General features: G+C 46.4%; 1 long non-coding RNA gene across 1 annotated transcript; it reads left to right on the top strand.

Moving 5' to 3' along the window:
- Nucleotides 1–11,971: 11,971 nt before the first annotated feature.
- Nucleotides 11,972–20,183, top strand: LOC141075555 (uncharacterized). Its single transcript, XR_012227297.1, has 2 exons — nt 11,972–14,651; nt 18,257–20,183. It is a non-coding gene; the product is annotated as an uncharacterized lncRNA (long non-coding RNA).
- The last annotated feature ends 2,713 nt before the right edge of the window (nt 20,184–22,896 follow it).

Genomic DNA, 22,896 nt, shown 5'->3' with positions numbered 1-22,896 from the left:
GTAATACTAGACACAACCACAGACAGTGGCGGCGCTGTTATTTTTTATAAATAAAGCATACCTTTATTTCTAAGCTTGTAAAACCCTGTAATTATTGCACTCGGTGAGATCTGAGAGTGTTTTGTTTGACTCAGTCATCGTTATGTCCTTTTGTGGTTTAACATGTTGTAAATCCGTCCTGACTCCTTACACATAACAATTATGTGTGACAGCAGTAATGTACCGCGGGCTGTTTCCTTTCTGCGCTCGGTGAGTTTTCCTGTTTGCTCTTTATCTGTTCGTTTTGTGGTCTGTGCGCTCGTCACATTGCACATTTACTGTGCTACATTAGATGCTGTTTACATTCTGCCAGTCACGCCGGGCCCATTTCCCATCAATTCGCCCTCTGAGCTAATATTTTATGCGCGTCAGCTAATGTGATCGCTGAAGGTGTCAAGGGCAGGATGGTCACAGTGAGAAGTCAGCATGCAGGGGTTATAGCAACACGCGTAACACAAAACACATCATCCACAGATGCACATTAAAGTGTAGATTTGTATGTTTTTATGCCCACTATGGTGGGAGTAGAGACACGTGTCCCTTTAAAGTGTTACTTGGCACGTGTCTGCGCCGTGAGGGCTCATACTCATCTGCGCTTAAAACCGAGGAGTGGAATCCGATAAATAATCAGATCGCACTCTGATTCATGTTATTCTGTGATTCCCTGCTCGTCTGCGATTTTTTTTCTCAGCTCAGATGGGACTGAGAAAAAAAATCGTAGCATGCTTCATATGGCCGCATTTATCGGACGAGACTCACCAATACAAGTCAATGGGAGCGGAAAAAAAAATCTGTATGGTCCATGTGCCGTGCGATTTTTATGCTCCCATCTCATAGGAAACCTGACGTTTGATCAGTCACAGCGTAAACTTTCAGACTACAAAAGAAGAGATATATGTGGCATGAGGTGCCCCTAATTTTTAATAGTCAGCTTAGAGAAAGCAGTTAGCTGGGGGCAGATGTTTATAGCTTGGGAAAGGGGTAATACCCATGGAGCTTCCCAGACTATTAATATCAGCTTACAGTTGTATACTTAGACTTTACTGATTATTAAAATGGGAGTTATCCCCTAAAAAATATTATTAATATTATTAATAACCAGCAAAGGCTGAGCAGACAGCTGTGGGCTAATATTAATAGGCTAAGAAGGTGCGTGGATATTGGCCCCCTCCCTGACTAAGAACATCAGCTCTCAGCTGCCCCAGAAATGGCCCATCTATAAGATACGCCAAATCTGGCACCTAGCCTCACTCTTCCCATTTGTTCTGGTGCTGTGGCAAGTTGGGTATGGCTGATGACATCAAGCCCAATGGTTTGTAATGGAGATGGAATTAGACACCCCATTACTAACCCCATAGTCATATTGCAAAAAATACACAGCAAGAATAAAGTCCGTTAATTGAAAGACACAGACTCCTTTATTTGAAATAAACACTTCTCACCCTCTTTTACCCATCTATTGCTGTAAAATAAATAATAAACCACAATATTCCTCACCTATCCGTCAATAATCCCTATGTGATGCTGTCCCATGAAAAACTCCACATCACAAGTGTGTCACGCGTGTGGGAGATCTGGGGGTAGAAGATCAGAATGTATTGTGAATCGCAGATCTTCTATTTAGCCTGTGTGTTTGTGTCCCATATTACCAGTAAATGGATTTGGTTACCTTTGGTGCTGAAGAGTTTAGGCTAGTTTCACACTAGCGCTTTTGAGCGCAGCGACGGCCTGCGCACGGCCGCCGCTAAGCCCCGCCCCCTGCCACGCCTCCGCCGGTAGCTCCGCCTACCGGCGCATGACGCTGCATGTGTCCTGTGTCCCCTATCTTTATCACTAGGGGCGCAGGCCGTGCGCAGTATGGTTGCACTCGGCGCACCGTCAAAAAGGCACATGCGCCGCCAAACGCATACTGCGCACGGCCTGCGCCCCCCAGTGATAAAGATAGGGGACTCAGGACGCATGCAGCGTTATGCGCCGGTAGGCGGAGCTACCGGCGGAGGCGCGGCAGGGGGCGGCCGTGTGCAGGCCGTCGCTGCGCTCAAAAGCGCTAGTGTGAAACTAGCCTTAACGACCCTTTCTATGCTGGTTAGAAACTTGCAGCTCCATTTTCAGGTGATTCTGATCTGGTCATTACCTCTCCCTATAAAACCTGGCCAGACCCTCTCTGCCTTGCCAGTGAAAGCTTTGCTTCCTATCTCCTTGGAGACGCTGTCCTGTTGCTACTGGAGATTGTTGTGTTCACTGTCCTATTCCCATTTGGTTGGTACATTCCTATCCTTCCCTATATACATCTTTACCTTTGGTGAGTGTTTATATGTTTGTTGCTTTCTGTTATCCCTGTATTGTCTTTGTGTCTTGTTTACCTTACATTTCTGTCCCATGTCTAATGGAGTGGGGGAGGGGGCAGATCAAGGTTTAATAGGTGTATAGTAAGGCAGGGCCGCCATCAGGGCATGACAGCCCTTACAAATGTATGGGGCCCCAGGATTAGGGGGGCCCGTCCGGCGCCTGAGCACGCTGGCAACCCGGTCCGCACTCGGGCGGGCCCCCCCTACGTTTTGTTCAGCTTCAGGCTTCTGCTTTTCCAGCGCTGCCCCCTCACGTGATGTCACACGCTGCTCTGCTCCACTTCCTCATTTTGGAGCAGAGCGGTGGGCCGGTGGCAGAAGATGGTGGATGGCGGCAGGACCCAGACGGCAGGCAGAGTTATGAGGTAAGGTAAGTAGTCTGTCTTTTTCTTGTCTGTCTCTCTCTCTGTGGTGGCCGCGCTGATGATGGAGGAGCCAGGGGGCCCACCCGACTGTCGGCTGATGATGGGGTGAGCATGAGCCAGGGCCAGGGGCTGATGATGGGGGAGCCAGGGGGCCTGGCTGATGATGGGGGAGCCAGGGGGCCTGGCTGATGATGGGGGAGCCAGGGGCTGATGATGGGGTGAGCATGAACCTGGGCCAGGGGCTGATGATGGGGTGAGCATGAGCCAGGGCCAGGGGCTGATGATGGGGAAGCCAGGGGCTGATGATGGGGGAGCCAGGGGGCCCGGCTGATGATAGGGGGGGCCAGGGGCTGATGAAGGGGTGAGCCAGAGGGCCCGGCTGATGATGGGGGAGCCAGGGGGCCAGGGGCTGATGATGGGGTGAGCCAGGGCCAGGGGCTGATGATGGGGTGGGCGTGAGCCAGGGCCAGGGGCTGATGATGGGTTGAGCGTGAGCCAGGGCCAGGGGCTGATAATAGGGGGGCCAGGGGCTGATGATGGGGTGAGCCTGGGGGCCAGCCAGGGGCCAATGATGGGGTGAGCGTGAGCCAGGGCCAGGGGCTGATCATGGGGGAGCCAGGGGGCCCGGCTGATGATAGGGGGGGCCAGCGGCTGATGAAGGGGTGAGCCAGAGGGCCCGGCTGATGATGGGGGAGCCAGGGGGCCAGGGGCTGATGATGGGGTGAGCCAGGGCCAGGGGCTGATGATGGGGTGAGCGTGAGCCAGGGCCAGGGGCTGATAATAGGGGGGCCAGGGGCTGATGATGGGGTGAGCCTGGGGGCCAGCCAGGGGCCAATGATGGGGTGAGCGTGAGCCAGGGCCAGGGGCTGATCATGGGGGAGCCAGGGGGCACGGCTGATGATAGGGGGGGCCAGGGGCTGATGAAGGGGTGAGCCAGAGGGCCCGGCTGATGATGGGGGAGCCAGTGGGCCAGGGGCTGATGATGGGGTGAGCCAGGGCCAGAGGCTGATGATGGGGTGAGCGTGAGCCAGGGCCAGGGGCTGATAATAGGGGGGCCAGGGGCTGATGATGGGGTGAGCCTGGGGGCCGGCCAGGGGCCAATGATGGGGTGAGCGTGAGCCAGGGCCAGGGGCTGATCATGGGGGAGCCAGGGGGCCCGGCTGCTGATGGGATGAGCCAAGGGGCTGATGATGGGGGATCCAGGGGGCTGTTGATGGGGGAGACAGGGGTCCCAGCTGATGATGGGGTGAGCCAGGGCCAGGGGCTAATGATGGGGTGAGCCAGGGCCTGTTACGGGCTGGCGGAACGCACCAAATAATAAAGGTGGTAAAAGGTGCGTTCACAGCCCGTGGTCCAAAGTGCAGAGATGGAAACCTGCTGCTCAGTAATGGCTGAGACTATGCTGCAAATAATAAATGAACACACGAGGGTTAGCGTCACCCGGTGTCTACAGGAGCGAGTTCTGTTGATACTCAGAACCGCGGTGCCGCACAATGTAAATGCCGAAACCTGTTAAACTCACAGGGCTCGGCCGGATGAGCGCTAATATACAGACACAGGACTCTGCCCCAAGGACACGGGGTTAGAGTCCCTCTAGTCCACTAGCGCTCTGTGCCACTGCAGAAACAAAGAAGTACCGCACTAGTGTGCACTGCACCACTCTGGCGGAAGCCACTAACCTCTCAGACTAAGGAGGAAAGCACTAGACCTGCACACGGCACCGCGCTGGCGGATGCAGCCACTAGGTGCCTTGTGCTGGATGGCACAATATGGCGCTGAGAGAGGTGCTGTGACTAGGAAGCACTGTGGCACTAGGCTTAGCCACTACAAGGCGCTGACTTAAACATAGATAACCCTATAACATGCGTATCAAAGGGAAGGGGTTTCATAATAAGTCATTCTCCAGATCCATGCATCCATCATCACACACACAAGTTATAACAACTGTCTATACTAGCGCATAGCCGAGCGGCCATGCGAACCTTTTATAGCAGTGTCCTTCTGGGACCTTCCTGATGGTCCAATCCAAGCTGGAGAAGGACCTGAGCATGTGACCTCCAATCTCCAATGAGAGATTGTCCCACGGGCATGCTCAGTGGACCGAAAGGAGGACTTAGTCCCTGGAGTAGCTCGCTGCTGACCAGCATGCGTTGCTATAGCTGTACCAGAGGTGGCAGCAGCATCCAAACCCATAGTGCTGGTCTGAGCTGAGCGCTGGGACCGACGAGTCTGCTGAGCAGCCTCCTCTGTGGCCAGAGAGGAATGGGAGACTGCTGAAGGCAACTCTTGGGATTCTTGCTGTGCAGCGACAGAAACCTGATGCTTAACAGGGGCTGATGATGGGTGAGCCAGGGCCCAGTGGGACAAATCTCCAGTGTCCATGATTAGTAGCCACATTGTTGACTGTCTCCACCTGTAGTTCTATCCTTTTAGTCAGCACAGACTGTGCTGACTAGTACCAGCATGTTGACTATCTCCACCTGCAGCTCAGCTGTTGTCTTATCCTTTTAGTCAGCACAGACTGTGCTGCACAGTACCAGGATGCTGCTGACTGTGTTGGGGTTAGGGTTGGAGTTAGAATTGGGGGGTTTCCACTGTTTAGGCACATCAGGGGCTCTCCAAACGCAGCATGGCGTCTGATCTAATTTCCAGCCAATTCTGCGTTGAAAAAGTTAAATGGTGCTCCTTCCCTTCTGAGCTCTGCCATGCACCCAAACAGTGGTTTATCCCCACATATGAGGTATCAGCCTACTCAAGACAAATTGCACAACAACTGTTAGGGTCCAATTTCTCATGTTACACTTGGAAAAATAAAAAATTGGGGGTGAAAAGATCATTTTTGTGAAAAAAAATAAGATTTTTAATGGCTCTACATTATAAACTTCTGTCAAGCACTTGGGGGTTCAAAGTGCTCACCACACATCTAAATAAGTTCCTTAAGGGTGGAGAGTTTTGGAATTATTACTGTATAAAAGTTAGTAAACTAAATAAATGGGGTGATCAGCCCTTTACTCTTGACTCCTATTTTATTTATTTTTGTTTTTTTACATAATCACTTAGGTTGGTGTCACACTAGCGTTTTTTGGTGCTGCGCTGCGTGCGCATACATGAGCATGCGCAATGCGCCCCTTTGTTTAACATGGGTGCGCATTGTCTAGCGTTTGTATGCGTTTTTGTGCGCATGCGTTTTTGCAGTGTGCGCCTATGCGCGCCGGACGCAACCTGTTGCATTTTTTGTGCGCCCAACCTGTGTCAAAAAAGCGCATGCGCACAAATGCACACGGAATGCACAAAAAAAACACATTACAGTTTATAAGAACGCTTGCAAGTCAAACTAAAATAAGCAAACGCATGCAAAACGCTTGATGCATTTTCTGTATGCGTTTGGACTGCGCACGCAGCGCAAAAAAAATGCTAGTGTGAAAGTAGCCTTAGAGTTACATTTTGAGGTGTATTTATGTTCTATAATTTATAGTTTTTTAATAAATACCAATAAAGGTGATTTTTTTGTAGTGTATAATCAGTGATTATATATGCAGTAATATACACTTTCCATTTATTTGGTGGGCAGGCTGAGAGACCATTAGATTCTTCTTGACTGGGTCGTGGGCGTGGCGGCAACACCGGCTGTGTGAGTAAATAACAAGTCCATGGATTCGTTTGTCCACCATTTCAGTATGTGATTGTACATATATATATATATATATATATATAATTTTCAATTAGTTTAAAAAATGTATGCGACACATTCCCTTGAAGAAAGATAATTAAAATATACAAAAAAAGAAAAAAAAAGTTTTTCCAAAAAAAAAAAGTTACCAAATGTTTAATAGGTTAGAGTAGAGTAGGGCCCTGCCAATAGAGTCTACCTTGCTGTGGTGGGATGAAGCTTAAAAAATCTTTTGGTCAAAACAAAAGCTGATGGCTATGTATGTGATAAGGTGTTAATGTGTGATTGGTGAGGGCGTGGTGCAGAAGTGAAGTTTTTCCAAGAAATGGCGGAGGGATTTTGGAAGGTTCGTGTGGTGGAGGAGGAGCTAAGGTGGAGGCGTAACTGGGGGTGGAGCCTGGGCAGAGTCTCAAGGGGGTGCCCCATAAATTGTGCCAGTATGGGGCCCCAAAATTCCTAGTGGCAGCCCTGTAGTAAGGACGGAGACTCAGGCTTCTCTACCTTCAAGAGTACCCCTGGGACAGTGATAGTTAGGGTCCCAGTTCCAGGGACAGTTTGAGGTTCCCCCCCTTACCGACACCTTCACAGTGTGACACTCCAGCTCTGCTACATCTAGGTGGTTTGAGCGATGGCATGATGCGAGATCCCTCAGCAAGCCAGACAGAACACACTAATGTAGCGCTGTGTGAGAAAGGTCACCGGAGTTCATTACATTCATTAGCTATGGAGCTAAAGAGCAGCTGCTTAGCATATATAGTGGAAATCCTTCCCACTTACAGTAATCCTAATAATTCATTAATGAGTCCCTCAGACTTGGCGCTCAGAAATGGTTGGTTTGGTGCCTGCTTCTTCCAGGGGGAATCATCCGGAGGCCTCGTTGCTGGACGGTGAATAACCTTAGAGTTTAAAGAGTTCCTCCAAACTGGGAAAATTATCCCATGCCCACAGAATTGCTGAAAAATTGATGACAGCTGGGGTCTGCCCTCTGTTATGAGTCAGATACTCATATAGCCCAGACAAGGATCGCATCTCAGTGCTCGGACTGGCCGGCGGCTCTCCCCACCCGAGCGTGAAGGCATGTGTTTCTATGCAGCTGTCACGCTTGGGCCGGGACAGCTGACATCCAGTGTGAGCATTGCGGTTCCATCCTCGTCCGAGTTCTAAATTCATTTGACTCTATCCTTACTCCTATTGATTTCGATAACAGGGTTCTGAAATACCCGATAGTATGGAGCGGTGGCCGCACCTGTAGCTATTCATTGCCTATAGGACAGTATAGCAGTCATCTACCTCTGGCAATCCCACAGATACTGTAATTTTTCTACTTGATTCGCTTGGATTCTTACCTAGATATTCTTGTGTCCTTGTTTCTGACTTTGTCATTTACTTGCTATCTCTGGTTTTGACTCCAGCTAATCTGGCTACCCCCTCAGACTAAAGCAGATGCACCTGCAGCAAAATCCAGATCCCGGTAGATGCCCTTAAAATTCATCCGGAGATGAACGTTTCAATGAACTTTTCATAAATTAATAGTACATGCGAATATAAGAAACTTTGTAACATATTGTATCAAAGAAATCTGATTCTTTCTCCACTTATGAACCACTTAATCTCACATCAGAGCTGGATTCACAGCTACACTGGCCAATACTGCTGTTTAATGTTCTCCATAGTGCCACTATCTATTAATTGTTTATCTCAGCACAGAGCTGGATTCACAGCTACATGGATAAGTACTGCTGTTTAATATTCTCCACAGTGCTACTATCTGCAAATTGTTTATCTCAGCGAAAAGATGGATTCACAGCTACACTGCTCAGTACTGGTGAATAATGTACTCTATACTGTAGCTGTCTCTGAACATGTGCTACAAGGAGGCAGGAGGAAAGGAATTTCTCATGTCTATGTGTGCTGTGCATGGGAGACATTGCGCAGAGGCAACTGAACATTAGAGATGGATTCTGCGGAGGGTAAAGCAGGTAAGACAGAGTGTAGTAATAGCAAATACTTTATTTTCTCCCATCTCTGTCCGGACATAACGCCATCACCTCTATGTTAGTCACTAGATGTTTTCCACGATTGCTTTGCTTATGTATTTCTGAAAACCTTCCTTAGCAGCACAGATGCTCTATATTATTATTTACAGATGTCACGCACCAGTTCTCGGCCATTATAGTCGCTACTGTGCACACAGTCGCTTTACATACACCTGTTCTTCATTGTCTATTCAAATGGCATCGAAACAGTCAGTGCCCGGAATACGGGTGACCCGTCTGCTTGTGGTTACTGGTCTACATTGTTCGTTAAACGGAATTCTGTTCATTCGGAGAAAATGGAAAATCCCTTTAAATGATCCATTATTGAATGATCCATTATTTACCCCAAACTAAACCAGATTTTCCCAGCTTCCCTGCTCACACTTTTGGTTGTGTCCAAGGCTCAAAGATTGTATAGGATTATCGTTTAGGGTGCTGCAAGGTCCACGGGTCTTTGCTTTAAAAGGGATAAAAGACAAATGGAGCGTTGACTCTAAACCAAATCAAGCACATCCTTAAAGGGGATTGGAAGCAAAGTGACGATCAGCTGAATTCTAAAGCAAACATTTGCAAATGGATGATTTTTTCTGGGGGGAAGTAATAGCCGAACTTTTCTTGAAATCCATAATTCCATGGCATCCCCCATAGGGCACATAGGAAGGCAGCAGGGGATCTACTGAGAGCGGCACTGCTTTGTTTCCTACCAGTCCAAGAATCCTAGATGTCCGTGACATGACAAGTGGAGGTTTTGCATGTCCATCCACAATGTGATTGAGCAGCTTATTTATAAACTCATTTGACTCCTAATTTGACTCCTAATCTGTCCTCCAGCAAGTAATAATAGATCCCGCTATGATATGCAGTAAGGTAAAAGAATGTCGCTAAAACAACCGGATAAAACAAAGACAAAAATTAAGCAAATTTTCAGATGAAGTTTTATTGTCAAAACTACAATTTTTGACTTTATTTTATTTCTTTTTCTCTGTATGATACTTACAACAAATCAACTTTTATGGAAACATCTATTTACAAATATGATCGTTTGTTTTATCATTTTAATTTCTTTGTTTTTAGATGAGAAAAAGGGGAAAGAAATGATTAAAATTTTCATGTTTTTTCATTTTTTTTTTCAATTAAACCTTTTTTTTTTACATATAAGTTACTTTGCCGTTCCCTCCCCGTGTTTTTTTGATCGCTTGTGCTACATATACTGCAATCCTGAAAATTTAATGAAAGTGATCATCTATGACGCCCGGATTGTTTTTTGCGTTTCTTTCTACAGAGCTGGACACTTCTGCAAAGTCTTTTGAGTGATCGGTGGATGTCTTAAGGGCTCTTTAAAAATAAACATTTAGTTACCCTTTAAGGGCTATTTAGGTGGTATTTTGCCCCTTAAAGCCTTTGAAAACCAGGCGATTTTGTGTTTTTGCTCTTTCAGTTTTTCCTCCCCTTTTTCCAAGACCAATAATTTTTCTTGCCTTTCCTCCAGCATTGCTTTTTTCGGGTTGGGTTGTGGTTTTAAATGACACCCTTCACTTTACCAAATAATGTGATGGAAAACGGGAGCAAATTACAAGTGGGTGAGGAAATGGTAAAATTGACACATCGGGCCTGATTCAGCAAAGCTTTTACCCTCCAAAAATGAGTAAAAAGGGGCAAAAGTTTGGTGCAACTTAGAGTTGTGCAAAAAGTTTGCAACTTTTGTCATTTTCATGACAGTCACTCCAGGAATAGAACCACAGCAGGGGCAGTTCCTTGCTCCAGAAATATTACTCCACTCAGGGACTGGAATAAGATTTGTGACGATCGTACGAAGGGGGAGGTCAAACGCTCCTGATTCATAAAGAGGGTGTACCATTTCATTAATCACGAGTCTCTGACTCCTACAAATCCCTGAGAAAATCACCGGTCTTGATGAATCGGGCCTGATGAGTTTAGTTTTTTATTAAATAAAAAATACAGAACTTTCTAAAACAAAACAATTTAGTTTCTTCATTTTCTTTTCTTTTTTTACTTCTGTCTATGGAGCGGTGTGACCAGTTTTTTTGTGATGATGAGCTGATGTTTTTATATATGACATTTTTATTGATTTTAATTGCATATTTTTGATGAGACACCTCATCTTGTTCTCAGCTCATCTGGTATTAGATAAATATTTGTATATATTATTAGGCTGGGTAATAATGCAGATTTACATTTGGATATTTTTAGAGTTGGACATACAATTTTTTTTTATATATATATATTTTTTAAATTTTAAATGTTTCTTACATGTAAATAGTCCCATTAGGGGACTTGAATCTGTGATCGCTTGATCATATATTCTCTACACTGCAATATTGCTGCATAGTGGGTTTCTTACAAGTCAGCTTACAAAACCAGATGTCAGTAGATTTGTCTTTTTCTGCATTTTTGCCAGAATACATTTTTTTGTAAATCAGAGCAACCATTCGGCCACGAACTCTTTCTCGGATCGCGCTTCTTGGTTACTTGTTATACTTTTTCTTTTTCTCCAGGACTACAGCTTGGATACAGTGCCTGTAGGGAGCCTGCGGTAGTCTCAGACACACCTTCTATCCATCATTGGCTCTGGCTGCTGCTCTTTTCCTCCTTGCCCTGCAGCTCGTCTTTCTTACATTGACTGCTTAGTCTGAACACGAGCCCACCGCCAGGAAGTCAGCGCCTCCAGAGCTCATGTCAGGTGCAGCAACGAGGGAATGTGTTACTCACCTGTCTGAGCTCCAGCGTCACCTGGCCCAATTGTCTCCTGGTCCGGCTGGCTCCTTCTGTTCCTCTGTATGTTTGGTTACGGTTATACACATTGTGCAGTATATGGGTAACCCTTCCATACCTGAATACTCAGGATTACTAGCCTTCACTTCTGTTTTTTTCTGTTTTGCTGAAGTCAGTTACCTGACACACCTTGCTTTCATGCAACACTCAGCTCTGCTACATTGCTGGGCTCTGCTACCCTACTACAGCAAGTCACCTGACATACCCAACTCTACCACGCTGCTGAGATCTTCTATGACACTTAGCATAGCCCAGTATTGTAGCAGTTGGTTATGTCAGGTGACTTACTGTAGTAAGGTAGCATAGCCCAGCATTGTAGCAGAGCTGTCTTACTACAATTGGTCACCTGACATACCCCACTCTACCACGCTGCTGAGATCTGCTATGACCTCTGCTACAATGCTGGGCTATGCTAAGTGTCATAGCAGAGCTCAGCAGCGTGGTAGAATTGGGTATGTCAGGTGACTTACTGTAGTAAGGTAGCATAGCCCAGCATTGTAGCAAAGCTGTCTTACTACAATTGGTCACCTGACATACCCCACTCTACCACATTGCTGGGCTCTGCTACCCTACTACAGCAAGTCACCTGACATACCCAACTCTACCACGCTGCTGAGATCTGCTATGACACTTAGCATAGCCCAGCATTGTAGTAGTTGGGTATGTCAGGTGACTTACTGTAGTAAGGTAGCATAGCCCAGCATTGTAGCAGAACTGTCTTACTACAATTGGTCACCTGACATAACCCACTCTACCACATTGCTGGGCTCTGCTATGATAGTCAGCTCTGCTACATTGTTGGGTTCTGCTACTTTACTATAGTGAGTCACCTGACATACCTAACTCTACTACACTGATAGCCTCTGCTACGATACTTAGCTCTGCTACATTGCTGGGCTATGCTAGTGTAAGAAGAGAAACCTGGCTGGGAGTACCGTTCTTGTGCCAGGTCTGCAATTGTCCGGATCCCACTTATGAGATTCAGCTGCTCGGGTGGTACATTGGAACATGCTACGTCCATGCCTCTCAAAGGATCCTGACCAAGTAGAAGAATCACCAAGTACCCCTGAAACGCTTCCACCTGTAGTTGTTGATTCTGATGAAGAAGAATTTCTAGATTTACTCCATGTTGACCCAGTAGAGGAACAGTGGGCTGAAGCTCCTGAATTGGCTGTTCCATTGGACTTGGGCGCGTCCTCGTCTTCGCCCATTCTACCTGACTCCACCACCCAAGATTCTTTTACTCATTCTGACTTATGACGCACTGAACGCGCAACAGCCGGTATACCCCCAACCGATGTCATCAAGATCAATTTATTTGGCAGCGGGTCATCCAGGAAATGGAAGAATGCCAACGCTTATTACAAGAACTCTCGCCCATGGAATGGCAAGCAAAAGGAGAGGGGGAGTGTAAGAAGAGAAACCAGGGTGGGGGCACCTTTCTTGTGCCAGGTCCGGAATTGTCGGGGCTGTCACCTCTACTGGCCGGGGGAAAGTTTAAGCAACTGGACCGATCTTTACGTTTGCTGACAAGGGGCGTGGCTAAGCAGGACCAGGGGCAGTGCAGTGTGCGGGAAAAAGGAGAGTTGGTGGGAAGGCGCAGCGTGCGGCTGAGGAAAGTGAGGGCTCCTGCTTCAGAGTCCGATAAGAGCGGGGATTCGCACCCGACCGTGACAGAAACCTACCGAAGAGACTGACCAGAAGCCTGGTGATGTGGGCAGGTTGGCTCCGACACACCGAGGTGCCAACTGCTCCGCTACGGTCAGGCATGGTTTCGTGACGCCTGATAGAGACTGTGACTGTTACCGGGGACGGTTTCTCAAACCCTCGGTGAAAAATCGTCGAGCCTCGCTTACCTCTGTAAGGACAGTGGCCCATCCCCTGCCAGGCCACAGGAGTCTCCATATTGGGACCCCACGGGACGCTTCAAAGACTCAGCGTTTCCGACTGGGCACATACCACACCAGATCCCCGTCGTTCTCACGGCTGTTGGCGCCATCATCTACTCCAGGAACGTTTCTGCCAGGTAGATGTCCGATTGATAAGAGACTTCTTTATAAACGACTTTATTTCATATTCAGGCGCTGATTTTCCCCCAACCAAACCCCTGTATTCCTTATACTGCCTGCATTTTACCTCACATGTTTCCTATCTCCCTGCGTGGAGTAATACCCTGTTAACGAAAAACTTGTTAACCCTTGATCTGCCTCCTGTCACTGCATCTGCCAACATGCTCACACTATCTTACTACAGTTGGTAATCTGACATACCCTACTCTTCTGCACTACTAGGCTCTTCTACAGCACCTACACCTGACATACCCAACTCTACCACACTGTTGGGCTCTGCTATGATACTCACCTCTGCTACATTGCTGGGCTCTGCTGCCTTACTATAGTTGGTCACCTGACATACCCAACTCTACCACACTGCTGGGCTCCTCTACGACACTCAGCTTTGCTACATTGATAGATTCTACTGCCTTACTACAATGAGTCACCAATATAATCAACTCAACCACACTGCAGGGCTCTTCTATATTAATGCTTTAATAATCCGAATTACTTAATTCTGCTACATTGCTGGGCTTTGCTATCTTACTACATTTGGCTATCTGACATACCCAACTCTACCACACTGCTGGGCTCGGCTACGACACTCAGTTCTGCTACATTGCTGGGCTATACTATCTTAAATAAGTGAGTCAGCTGACATGCCAAACTCTACCGCACTGCTGCGCTCTGCTATGTTACTCAGCTCTGCTACATTGCTGGGCTATACTACCTTACTATAGTGAGTCACCTGACACACCAAACTCAACCGCACTGCTGGGCTCTGCTACGATACTCAGCTCTGCTACATTGCTAGGTTCTGCTGCCTTACTACTACAGTGAGTCATCAATATACCCAACTCAGCCACACTGCTGGGCTCTGCTATATTAATGCTTTAATAGTCTGACTCAATTCTGTTACTTCGCTGGGTTCTGCTATACTGTTACTGTAGATCACCTGTCCTATTAAGCTCTGCAACATCGATGAATCTGCACTGCTAAGTTGTTGTCTTGCCTCTGCTTCATGGACCTCTGCACTCTGCACCATGTGGACAAGGAGCTGAGACACAATGAAGTCGCAGTATATAAAATTGTCATCATGACACCATGGAGTCTGAACCACTTGGCACCACTAGGATTTACGTCTGAACCTCGGTTATAAAACCCACATCTGGAGAACATTTCTGTGAGTGGCTGTTTATAAGACGGTATTATTATTATTGTTATTAATGGATTTTCTTTCTGAATTTTAGCCATCGGACATCTTGCCAGGTCCTTAAGTAAAAAGAGGAATTATGAGGAGCTGAACCCTTAATGAACGGCTCGAGACACAGCAAAGAAAATCCTGAGTAAAGTTTTCTTTTCTTGATACTTTATCAGAATAAGTGAAATTGATCTTTTTTTCCTCCAGAACAAATATTACATTAAGTAAGATGAGATCCAGAGGGAACGGCTTATATCATGAAGAACGTCTCATAGATGACATATCGGGATTTACGGGGTATAACTCTAAATAATAGAATTAAAAAATAAAATATGGAGAGATTTAACAGAGAAATTCCACCATCTATCTATCTATCTATCTATCTATCTATCTATCTATCTATCTATCTATCTATCTATCTATCTATCTATCTATCATCTATCTACAATAGCTGGTTTGTATCTAAGGTGAGCCTGGGGTGCAGCTACTAGGGAAGCACCATCGGGCCAGAACACCTGACGCAGCAGTCCAAGGTGCGTTTTGCTGCCCCCGAAGTGGGATTCGTTAGTTTCGGAGCTGCTGTCAAGCTGACAGCTGGCTCAGAGAAAGAGTAAGACATTGGCTCCCAGCAATCAACTGTACTTGCATCTTTCAGGCGTGAGTACAATTGAAACCTTGACCACCGGTAGTTCCAGGTCAGGGCAAAATCAGTAGCATGCTCAGAACATATGATCATGCTGCTGACATCCCCCTCTGATGCCACATAGGCACGAAGAATATTGGTGGTAAGGGCTCCAAAGGAGCTGAAGACACCAATAATTTATTGTCACTGGCGGAAAGATTAAATTTGAGGAGATAGTATGGGGACAATGTGTGAAAAAATAATATGGAAAACTGAGGGAGGGGGTATGTATGAGAAGACAGTATGATAAGCGAGAGGGGGTAAGGGTGTGGACAAAGCATGGGGAGCGGAGGGGAGAATTGGTGTGAAAGCAGTATGAAGAGCGAAGGTGTGGGGAATGGGTGCAGAAATAGTATGGGTAGGAGGTATGTATGAGGAGACAGTATGGAAAGAGAGTGGGGGAAATGTGTGAGGAAACAATATGGTGATTGAGGGGAGGAATGGGTGCATACAACGACTCGGGAGGGTGGGAATGTGTGATGAAACACTATGGTAAGGGAGGTGGAAATTGGTGCAAACACAATATGGGGAGTGTGAGGAGACAAAATGAGGAGTAGGGGGGAATAGGTGCAGAAAGAGTATAGGAAACAAAAGAAGAAATAGTATGGATGTGTGATAGTATAGTGGACGAGGGGGTAAATATGTGAAGAGATAGTATTGTAAGAAGGAAGGGATGTGTTAAATGTGTTAGGAGACTATTGAGGGGAGTAGTGTGAGGAGACAGTATGAGGGATAAAAGTGTGATGTGGCACAGTATAGAGACGGGGTAGTATGGCGGGATGGTAAAAGCAGAGGCGTATCTAGGCTTTCTGGCACCCGGGGCAAGAATTCGGTTCGGCACCCCCCCCCTCCCCCAGTACATATGCGACTTGCACACTTAGCCATGTACCCACGAGCCGCTCTCCCTAATCCTCTCAATGTTCAGTAAAAAACTGAGAGAAGCAGGAAGAGAAGCTCGTTGTCACAGGACCATAACTATGAAAATCGCATATGAGTGAAGTGTCCATGTGATGACTACTGGAACCTGCAGAGCTGAATCCTGACATTGCAGCTTCTGAATTCTCACAACGAATGCACTGCACACTTTTAGGATTCTCCCTTGCCGATGTACAGTCATGTCAGCACAAGCATGTGATTTACAGTATATACCTCTGGCCACATTCCGACTAGACGTGCCCGGCCTCGCTCTGTTCATTTTCATTGAGTGAGGCCACACATGTCTAGTCAGCATGTGACCGTATGTATGTAAATTACCAGCACGAGAGAATCCTAACAACGTTCAGTGCGCACTGTGAGAATTCAGAAGTCTGCAGTCACATAGAATGTCTGCAGACTCAGCACAAACCTGGACCACCCCTTTAATGTTCCTAACAAATAAAAACATGAGAATAAGTCAGTGTCACAAATAATATTTACATCCAGGTACCTTATAGATGACGTCGTCTCTAGAGTCGTTCTCCTTCTTCTTCTTCTTGTCCAGACCCCATGATGAGTTTTCTCATCCACAGCGGCCTCTGCAGACTTCCATCTTCTCCGGTCTTCTGCAGCAAATCTCCACACGATCCCCTTAAAGATAGAAGTGTCATTATAATGCTCCTAAATAAAAATATCTGCAATATACTGTCGCCTCACACTATTCCCCTCCCTCCTCATACTGTGTCCTCTATCATCCCCCTGTTCACCATACTGTCTCCTCATATATTTACCCCCTCACTCTCTATACTGTCTGCTCACACATACCCCCGACTCCCCATACTGTCTGCACACATCCCATCACCCTCACTCCCCATACTGTGTCCACATACATTAACCCGTTCGCTCCCCATACTGTCTGCACCCATCATACTGTGTCAGCACCAATCCCCCATACTATTTCCTCATACATACTCTTCATTTTGTGTCCTCAAATCTCCCCACACATTAAATCCCCCCATCCCCACTCCAAATCCCCCCATCCCCAATCCCCCACACACATTAAGTACCCCCCATCCCCACTCCAAATCCCCCCACACATTAACCCTATCCCCACTCATTAACCTCCATCACCACTCCAAATCCCCCCACACATTAAATAACCCCCATCCCCACTCCAAATACCCCCACACATTAACCCCATCCCCACTCATTAACCCCCACACACATTAACCCCCATCCCCGCTCATTAACGCCCCCACACATTAACCCTCATCCCCATTCATTAAGCCCCCCACACATTAACCCTTATCCCCACTCATTAAACCCCATCCCCACATTAACCCCCATCCCCATTCATTAACCCCCCCACACATTAACGCCCCCACACATTAACACCCATCCCCTCTACAAATCCCCCCACACATTAACCCCCATCCCCTCTACAAATCCCCCCCATCTCCACTCATTAACTCCCCCTCATCTCCCATCTTCGGTGGTTCTTCAGCTCCACTGTGGAGCATACTTACCACCAAGGTTCTCTCTGGGCGCCGGGAAGTGACGTCAGCAGCATGATCACATGACCTGATCACGCTGCTGACGTCGATCTGACCCGGCGGTCAGAGCTTCAATTGTACTGACGTCTGTATAGACACCAGTACAATTGTTCCCTGGGAGCCGGCACACGCTCCTTCTCTGCGCCGGCTGTCAGCTTGACAGCTGACACAGAGAATCGCCGACTCCCAGGCTGGGGGGGCGGAAGAACGCAGCGCCAGGGATGACACTGCGGACCGCTGCATTAGGCGGCCCGACTGCGCCCCCTGCTGGCTGCGCCTGGGGCAAATGCCCCGGCTGCCCCCCCCTACATACGCCGCTGGGTAAAAGAAAAAGGTGGGACAGTATACTGAGGAGGGGAAGTGTGTGGAAGTGGCACAGTAAAGAGATTGACAGTAAAGGGGGAACAAAGTGTGAGAGGACAGTGTAAAAAGAGGGTCCAGTATGTAAAGAAGAGGGCAGCATGGAGGCAAAGAACCATAAGAGGGACAGTATATGGGTCATATTTTGTGCAGGGAACACAATGAGGGGAAATTATTTATTCACAGGCTCAGCGTAGGGCAGATATATTTTTCAGAAGCCTTATAATCATTATCCTTTAGGGCACCATGTCGGCATGTGCGGCAGAAGACCAGACAAGAGAGAAGTCTGCAGAGACAAGCTGTGGATGTGACAAGATGAAGAAGAAAATAAAGAGAATGACTCTAATCTGTAATGGACCGGGCGGTACAACCACTGTGATGTGATCTGAGGAGCGCCTGGAGGGATGCGACTAGGTGTCTCACCCAGTTTGACCCAGGATGTATGGCAGCTGACGATACCGCGATCCGAGGAGGGGCAAGGGAGATGGAGCCAGGTGCTACACCATGATTGACCTCGGGTTGATGGCAGCTGACCCTCAAGGGACAGGAGGCAGGAATGGTAGATTTAGCAAGTACTGGCTGGCATGGCTGGTATAGTGACTGGCACGATGGACACACAGGCAGGCAGGTACTAATGGGCATGACTGGTATCCTGGCAGGTGCGCACGGCTGATAGACAGGCAGGCGGGCATGGCTGATAGACAGGCAGGCGGGCAGACGTATAGGGCAAGTATACTGGTATACGAGCACTGGGACATGAGAACTAACAAGTGTGTTAGAAACAAACTACAGTGTTGCACAGGCACCTCCATGCAGGTGGAGGTGCCTTAAATAGTACTTGTCTCTCATCCCTTGGCTGGGGACACTCTAGGATCATGCACAAGCGGACCTTTTAAGAAGGAAGGAGCGCGCTTGCACACCCTAAGCACATTTCCTGGGGATCTGCATGGTATGTGTACGTACCTTGCACATCAACAGCAGGAGAGGGAAGAAGTGCGGGAGCGGGGCGGTGAGTAAGTCTGCGCCTCTGCCGGGGAATGGATCCAGAGGGCTGGGGTGCTAGTGCTACATAATCAGAGAAGATGTCATCTGGATGTAAATGTTTATTTATGATACTGACTGATTCTCACCAATACTGTGATTCGTGTATGATATTTAGTCTGATAACAACAACCCTCAAACTGGGAGTTTTAGGTTTATGAGATACAAATTTATATGTGGCTGACCTGACATTGCCATTGATGTACCATGTACTGATAGTGGTTCTGGTTCTGAATTCATGTGGTTCTTTTTATGTGTTCATGCACTGATGGTGGTTCAGGTGATGTATTCATGTATTGATGTGGTCCTCGTGATGTATTCATGTCGTGATGGTGGATATGGTGATGTATTTCTATACTGATAGTGGTACTGGTGCTGTATTACTTTACTGATCATGGGTCTGGTGATGTATTTCTGTACTGATGCTGGTCATGATGATGAATTCTTGTAGTAATGTTAGTTTTACTGATAATTTCTGTACTGATGGTGGTTCTGGTGATGTATTCATTTACTTCATGTTATGATGGTGGATATGGTGATGTATTTCTGTACTGATAGTGGTTATGGTGCTGTATTACTTTACTGATCATGGTTCTGGTGATGTATTCATGTATTGATGTGGTCCTCGTGATGTATTCAGGTATACAAAGCCATCCACAACCTGTCTCCTTCATACATCTGTGACCTTGTCTCCCGGGAATTTTCTGGACGCAACCTTCGATCCTCTCAAGATCTCCTTCTCTACTCCCCTCTACCCACAACCGCATACAAGACTTCTCCCTCACATCCCCCATACTCTGAAACTCTCTAACATATCAGACCCTCGCCTATTGTGGAAACATTCAAAAGGAACCTGAAGACCTACCTCTTCCGACAAACCTACAACCTGCAGTAACTACCGATCCAACAAACCGCTGCACGACCAGCTCTGCCCTCGCCTACTGTATCTTCATCCATCCCTTGTAAATTGTGAGCCCTCGCGTGCAAGGTCCTCTCTCCTCCTGTACCAGTCATGACTTGTATTTATTAAGATTACTGTACTTGTTTTTTATTATGTATACCCCTCCTCACATGTAAAGCACCATGGAATAAATGGCACTATAATAATAAACAATAATAACAATAATACAGATGGTGTTTTAGTTATCTAATTCTGTACTGCTGGTGTTTCTGGTGATGTATTATTGTGCTGTAGTTGGTTCTGATCCCGTACATAAATAACAATCCATAACCTGTAAGATTATGTGATACATGGTGTGAAGACACCAGAGTGTATCTTAATTACCCAGACGACTATGTTTTTGCAAACCATGAACAATTGACTTTTTATCTGTATATTGGCTTGTGGATTTAAATGTTTTTCATTGGTGGGTCAAGAAGACAGACTTGCATACCATTTAACATACTGTGTAAGTCTGTAATAGTTTCTTGTACATAGTGTGTGTTTTTCTTTGTTTATTGTGTGCTGATATGCTAATTGTGTAGTGTGTTCTATAACCAGTTTGTTGCCTTCGAAGGTAGATAGGGAAAGGCTGTGAGGGTGGATTGAAGGATACTGGGTAAATCTAAAAATGGATCACATGCCTCAAGTACAGAAAGACTCAAGAGACAGAGAGAGCAGATCTCATCACACAGAGCTACCAGTTGGACATTCTGAAAAACACTCAACGGATGAGAGGACTGCAGCTAATTCATCATGGCACCATCATACAGGACACAGATCTGATCAAGTGATCATCTCAACTATGGATATGTTTGGAGAAAGTCAGGTTTTGGGACCCGCCGGTCGCCTTGTTCCATGGAGATGGTCGGATAAGCCAGGTGGTGACTCTCGTGTCAACTGGCTTTGGACCTTGTATGGACTCTATGGGCTGTTCTCTGTCACCTCCCTACACTTGTCGATATCTCTACTCAGTGTGTATATCACAGGTGGAATAGCGACTCTGGGAGCTCTGATATAACATCTACAATTATCCCGATGAGACAGTGGAAGGGAAGGGTGAGACCCTGTAATGTGCACTATGTTGGGGTAATTGCTGGGATTGCTCTGTTTGCTATTGGATGTTGTGGTTCAATAAAGTATGGCCACAGTGTTTTACCGTAACCCTGTGTTGTCTGTGTAGTGTATTGCCCACGGGGAGATAGAGCGGGCGTTCAGGGGTATGAGCCCTGGTCCTTCATATCTGTGACAAAAATAAGGGGAGAATGCAAAGAAAATAAGCCACAGCAAAAATGCAAAAACCAGAGCATATTGCTATATTTTGGTTCGGACACCTGCCGAAAAAATGTTGCCGAGAAAAACAAAACTTGGCCTAACACGACGCTCAGTTCGTGAATTCTGTTTTCCATTTTTTGTGACAGTGAAGCAAAAAAGATGTCTGTTCTCCTCTGAGGTCTCTCCTGAACCCAATGCATCATAAATGTTAGGGAGGAAACAAGTAAAAAAAAATCAACTAAAAAATAAGTGACAAATAAAAAAAAAAAGTCAAATTAAAAAGAAACAGAAAATAAATTTTAAAAAATCACATTATACTTACCTTTCCTAGGTCATCGCCTGATTTCTCATGCTGGTGTTACCTCTGTAGTCATTGCTATCAGTGTCGTGCCTCACACTCCAAATGCTCCATGTAAATAAAACCCTAAAAATGAAAATATGAATCTATTTAATTTGTTACAGATCGATTCACTCATCCCTATTTAGCTCCATTGAGATTAATAGAGTTGAGCTGCAGTACCACCAATGACCTGTAGATAAAAGTGGTGCTGTTTTTTAAAAAGTAGCGACTTTTTTCTGATGCTGTACATCTTCTTTCGTATTGTTTTTCCTTGGTGGACTTTTTCTGTCACTAAATTAGGGGACATCGCCTTAAAAATCTCATGAAAGCGGCAGATGTGGGTGGAGTAGACGCTCAGATGTTCCTCCGGGTGTTTTGTTTACATGATGCATTGAGGACAGATGGGAAAATGTCTCCGATTCCCATATTCCAGGCAATATTATTGTTTCTAAATTCCTGCTGATTTCTTTCCAGCGGGGATTCTGCCTACGGACTGCGCCAAATGAAAACCGCCTGTTCTCCCCGGCGCTGAGCCGCAGACAACGAGGAAAGTCGTATGTTCTAATTGGAGCAAGGAGGAATCAGAGTGAGATTCAGGGAGAAGAAGCCACGAGCGGGCGATACAATGCGGGGAAGGCGACTTCCTTTTACTGTTATTATAGTTTCACATTTGAGAGAAGCCTCACAAGTTCGAGACTCGGACTTTCTCCCGAATTCAATCCCAGGCACAATTTCATTTTTTCTCATACCTGTGGTTTTAAGGCCTTACATTTTGTAATTGTTCGGATGTTGAAATAAATGTTGCCTTTTTTTTTGTGATATGTGGGAAATAATGTTTTGCAAATTTTATATTCAGCTTTTTTTTTATTTTTTGCTGATATCTCTATCTCTTTTTTCCTTTCTTTCTTTTTTATCTCTCATGCTCTCTTTCTTTTTCCTTCTTTCCCTCCTTTGCTTCATTTCTTCCTTCTGCTTTTTTATTTTCTTTGTTTTTCTCGCACTCTCCTTCTTTCCTCCCTTTCTCTCTTTCCTTCTCTCTCTCTTTCCTTCCCTCCCTTCTTTCTTTCTTCCCATTTTTTCCTTCCATTCCTCCGTTCCTTCTTTCTTCCCTCCCTACTTTCTTTGCACCCTTCAGCTTCCTTCCATCCATCCATCCCTTCCTTCCTCTTTCCTTCCTTCTTTCCTCCCTTCCTTCTGTCACGGTCACGTGTGTCTGGACGCAGCGAGTACCGCAAGGCGAACCCATGACATGCGTGACCCTGGATACACCACCTTCAGTGGGGA

The sequence above is a fragment of the Dendrobates tinctorius genome, unplaced genomic scaffold (assembly GCF_039654945.1).
Source record: "Dendrobates tinctorius isolate UK_male_01 unplaced genomic scaffold, ASM3965494v1 ptg000362l, whole genome shotgun sequence".
NCBI classification, from domain to species: domain Eukaryota; kingdom Metazoa; phylum Chordata; class Amphibia; order Anura; family Dendrobatidae; genus Dendrobates; species Dendrobates tinctorius.
The sequence above is the reverse complement of the archived record's forward strand: the minus strand, read 5'-3'. Positions and strand labels throughout refer to the sequence as shown.